Source organism: Aegilops tauschii, unplaced genomic scaffold (assembly GCF_002575655.3).
Source record: "Aegilops tauschii subsp. strangulata cultivar AL8/78 unplaced genomic scaffold, Aet v6.0 ptg000945l_obj, whole genome shotgun sequence".
NCBI classification, from domain to species: Eukaryota; Viridiplantae; Streptophyta; class Magnoliopsida; order Poales; family Poaceae; genus Aegilops; species Aegilops tauschii.
In genome coordinates, this window is record NW_027333163.1 from 1 (window position 1) to 5,258 (window position 5,258).

Here is a 5,258-nt window from a genome sequence, read left to right on the forward strand (position 1 = left end):
TTGGATCAATACCTATTCGGTGGATCTTTTTTTTTTCTCTGCCAGGAACCAGATTTGAACTGGTGACACGAGGATTTTCAGTCCTCTGCTCTACCAACTGAGCTATCCTGACCTTTTCTTGTGCATCATCCTAGTAGAGTATTTGTATCTATGTCAATTAAAAGGACTAAAAATTAATTAAAGTATTTCAAATTTAAAATTTGAAAATGGGGGGGTAGTCCTATGCATTGTGCATGGTTTACTTAAATAAAACTTAAAAATAGAGTGAATAACCAAGATTTCTTGCCGATACTCTAATAAAAAAGAAATCTATTCAATGAATAGGATAAGATCCATTGAGTTCTCTTCGCATTCCTTTGTGAAAGAGTAGAATGAGAAAGCTAATGAATCTTAAACCCATTGCATTGATAAAAAGAAAAAAAAGAGGATAAATAATAATAATATAGTATAGTTAGGGAATAAAAGAGGATTTGGGGATAGAGGGACTTGAACCCTCACAACTTATAAAGTCGACGGATTTTCCTTTTACTAGAAATTTCATTGTTGTCAGTATTGACATGTAGAATGGGACTCTCTCTTTGTCCTCGTCCGATTAATCCACTTTTTTAAAGATCTCGAAAACTTTGAATTTGAATTGAAGAATTTGATTATTCAATATTCGATTGGAGTGGATTCACAATAATGAAAAAAAAAAATTATGATATGAGTTTTTTATTTCATAATCATTATCATTTCTAATTTCATTTTTAAAAAAGATAAAGAACCTATATTATAATTATAATATAATATGAGTTCTGTGATTAATCGTTTGCTATGTCAGTATCTATACGTGTTTATTAAATGTATAAGGTATAAAACCCCTCTTTCTCTAATTTAGAATTAGAAGGAATTCCACTAACAACACAACGTAATTAACTCGATTCGTTAGAACAGCTTCCATTGAGTCTCTGCACCTATCCTTTTCCTTTGTATTCTAGTTCGAGAACCCCTTGTTTTCTCAAAACACGGATTTGGCTCAGGATTGCCCTTTTTTAATTCCAGGGTTTCTCTGAATTTGGAAGTTACCACTTAGCAGGTTTCCATACCAAGGCTCAATACAATCAAGTCCGTAGCGTCTACCGATTTCGCCATATCCCCATTTCCCTCTTCTTTGAGACCAGGATTCCTTGTGTAATTTCATCCATCTCTTAGTTTTTTTTTTGAATCATTGAGTTCATCACTCAACGTAGTCTAGCAGTTCAGTTCGACTCTATTTGAGAGACCTCGCTTGCTTATTGCAATTCAGAATTGAATTGATTCTATCCTTGATGTATTTGCAATTCAATCCGAATCAATATATCCAAAAGTTTTTATCTCCCCCACCTCCCGTCTTACTTTTTTATAGTATTCAAAATTATACTATAACGCTTGATATTTATTCTTTTTTTCTAATCAGAATTAGCAATTTTATTTACTCTGACTCTATGTTCCCCTTAGTGAAATATTAATCCTCAAATTATTAACAAATAATAAAGTCTATAATGATCAAATGAAAATACCAATAAATTCTATAATTTTATTTTTTAATATCCTATAGTTAAGCATATCAAGCTAACTTTATCTTTAAGAAGTTTTAGTATTTTTTTATTTTTATAAGTATAACTTCAAATTTAGAACTAGTTAATAGCTAAGATTAATAACTAATATCTGAGATTTTACGGATTTCCTATACTATACCTATTTCTATTTGTTACACTATTTCCGTTATGTAAGCCCACTTAGCTCAGAGGTTAGAGCATCGCATTTGTAATGCGAGGGTCATCGGTTCAAATCCGATAGTCGGCTTTTTTTTTTCTCTATCGATGTTCTACGAACAAGAATCTCTTTTTTTCCGAATTAAATGGAGAATCCAGGATCTTTTATGTTTTTTACCTTACAATTTTGCTAGATACAAAACAATAAAATAAATAATATATATACAAAAAATAAAGATTTTGATGAAATTCCATTTTTTTGGGTACTTTAGTTGATTTTACTCTGTTTATCCTGTAGTTTAATTCAGTTTTAATTTCGATGTATTCTGTAATGTAAATACAATGAAATTAATTGTGTAAAATGAAATTTCAATAAAATAAAAAAAGGAGTCTTCATGTCCCGTTATCGAGGACCTCGTTTAAAAAAAATACGCCGTCTGGGAGCTTTACCAGGACTCACTAGAAAAACACCTAAATCCGGAAGTAATCTTAAAAAAAAATTCAATTCTGGGAAAAAGGAGCAATATCGTATTCGTCTTCAAGAAAAACAGAAATTGCGTTTTCATTATGGTCTGACAGAACGACAATTACTTAGATATGTACATATCGCTGGAAAAGCAAAAAGGTCAACAGGCCAGGTTTTACTACAATTACTTGAAATGCGTTTGGATAATATCCTTTTTCGATTGGGTATGGCTTCAACCATTCCTGGGGCCCGCCAATTAGTCAACCATAGACATATTTTAGTTAATGGTCGTATAGTCAATATACCAAGTTTTCGTTGCAAACCCCGAGATATTATTACTACGAAAGATAACCAAAGATCAAAAGGTCTGGTTCAAAATTATATTGCTTCATCGGACCCGGGGAAATTGCCAAAGCATTTGGCGATTGACACGTTGGAATATAAAGGACTAGTAAATAAAATCCTAGATAGGAAGTGGGTCGGTCTCAAAATAAATGAGTTGTTAGTTGTAGAATATTACTCTCGTCAGACTTGAACTTAACGAAAAAAGGAAAGGTTCATAGAATTTTCTTCCCCTTCCCCTTTCCCCGAACTAAATCGCCCTAAGACCATTACCATTAATTTGTATTTTCCCATCAACTAGCTAAAATTGATTAACCCTAGGATTAGGATCCTTTTTTCTTTTTTCCTCTATGTGTATTTTACATACCACAGTAATTTGCTATAGAGAATTTCTAATTTCTATTAAATCAAAATAAGATAATATAAGATATTATTGCTGGAAAAAATTGTTATTTGATTTGATACATTGTGATCCTTAACGTTGATGAATTAAGAAAAACGGAAAGAGAGGGATTCGAACCCTCGGTAAACAAAAGTCTACATAGCAGTTCCAATGCTACGCCTTGAACCGCTCGGCCATCTCTCCTACATAACTTATTATGGAAAATAAACTGAGTGAATAGCGAGTTTTCTTATTCCTGCAGTACAGGTACAACCGCAACCACTCGGGGGTTCCATAGTTCTATTGGAAAAATTCCTTTTGATCTAAGTGGAAGGATACAGGATTTTTTACTAGAAATTGCGCTCGCTATAAAAAAAAAGTTTTAATTTGGGTTTTCCCGCAACTAAAGAAAAAGAAAATGGAAGAATTCTTCTTATTGCATAATAAAATAAAGAAACCTTAGAATTCCGTTTGCATAAGATACGCTACACCATACTATCGAAATCAAAAATAGGGTATGAGACAATTAATAACTTTGAAAACACGAAATAGTTGATAACATAAGTTGTTGTTCAGAAATAGCAAAGTGGAATGAAATCCAGTCTTAGTCAAATATTTCATATCTCTTCGTGTCCAAGCAGAAGGAAAAGGATACAATTTGAGCTGAGCGGAAAATCCATATCTCTATCTCTCTTATCCATTTAAAGCATATGGATTTAGAGTAGAGCATATGGATCAATCTATTTATAATTATAAGAATCGAATGTGTTTGTTTTTATGTTATTTTGTGAAGGAATGAAAACAATTCTATATAGAATGGGTTGGGAATTATGCCTAGATCCCGTGTAAATGGAAATTTCATTGATAAGACCTCCTCAATTGTAGCCAATATTTTATTGCGAATAATTCCGACAACCTCAGGAGAAAAAAAGGCATTTACTTATTATAGAGATGGTGCGATTTGACTCTTTTTTTTTGCTTTTTTTTAGCCCTACCTATACCTCAGTCTTACGAAAAAGAGAGGGGGTTGGCATAGAGAGAACCAAATTTGTAAAGCAAACAAACCCACGCTTCGGGAAGGTGAGGCGAACTAACAATTCCTTCCGTCGTGTATCCTCGATTGATGCGGCTTCAGATACTTCAATTGTAGATTTGAGTATTGAGCGAAAGGTTACACCTACAGGATATGGTATGGTATGGATTACAGGCCAATCCTACTCTATTAGTATCCGTAGGCAGCATAGGGGAGAAAAGCACTACACCTAGAAATAGGAATCAACAAGAGAAAAACTTTGTTAGAAATTACCCCTTTCCTGATCGGTATCAGGGCTGGGAAGAATGGTTGGGATAACAAACAACCATCAGGTTTGTACTTTGGATACCCCTATAACCATCAAAGATCGTTGAAGTAGCTAATTCCTCTAAATAGGAGGCGTTGAGAACAAAGAAATTATTGGAGCTATCGTTTTCCTCTAGCATTAATAGAATTCATTGGTGTTAAGAAAAACCTCTTGTGGGAAGGTTGGCTAGAGATTTCTTGGAAAAATACCAGCCCCTTTCGGTTCATAATGAGACGGGACTAATTCTATTTTGATTCTATAGATTATTTCGCTTAGTACTATTATGTACAGAAGGGAGGAGCCGTATGAGATGAAAACCTCATGTACGGTTTTGGAACGGAGATTTTTTGAATAGAATGAACGACCGTAACGGATGTTGGCTCAATCCGAAGGAAATTATGCGGAAGCTTTGCAAAATTATTATGAAGCTACGCGACTAGAAATCGATCCCTATGATCGAAGTTATATACTCTATAACATAGGCCTTATACACACAAGCAATGGAGAGCATACAAAGGCTTTGGAATATTATTTCCGGGCACTAGAACGAAACCCCTTCTTACCGCAAGCTTTTAATAATATGGCCGTGATCTGTCATTACGTGCGACTATCTCCACTATAGAAAGAAAAAAAAAAAGAGAGGATCAAATTTTCTAGTAAATACTAGAAAAAAGGGCTTTCTACATAGGGATCGTAAAAACAACGATTTTTCCCTATCAGCTGTAGGAAGGAAGGACACTTCACGAGAATCAAAAAACGAAGAAAGTATGGCCTATACTACTACTCTATGGATAAAGTTTCTCAAATTGATAGAGAAAGCACCGTAAAGATCAATTAGTGAGCGACTGGGTCGATACAACTAAAAAAAACTGCTTACTTATCCCATGATATGGGGCAAAATTTAGGAATCCGCTTATGTAATAGAGCCGATCCACTAAGGGATTAAGCAGCGGTGTAGTATCAGATCCCAAAGATAGTAAGTTCTTTTTTCTTTC

At 33.9% G+C, this 5,258-nt stretch overlaps 3 non-coding genes across 3 annotated transcripts; 1 reads left to right on the forward strand and 2 right to left on the reverse strand.

The window, feature by feature from the left end:
- Positions 1-39: 39 nt before the first annotated feature.
- TRNAF-GAA (transfer RNA phenylalanine (anticodon GAA)) lies at positions 40-112 on the reverse strand. Its single transcript has one exon. It is a non-coding gene; the product is annotated as a tRNA-Phe (tRNA).
- A 1,639-nt stretch (positions 113-1,751) lies between these two features.
- Positions 1,752-1,824, forward strand: TRNAT-UGU (transfer RNA threonine (anticodon UGU)). Its single transcript has one exon. It is a non-coding gene; the product is annotated as a tRNA-Thr (tRNA).
- A 1,216-nt stretch (positions 1,825-3,040) lies between these two features.
- On the reverse strand, positions 3,041-3,127 carry TRNAS-GGA (transfer RNA serine (anticodon GGA)). The gene has a single exon. It is a non-coding gene; the product is annotated as a tRNA-Ser (tRNA).
- Between the last annotated feature and the right edge of the window lie 2,131 nt (positions 3,128-5,258).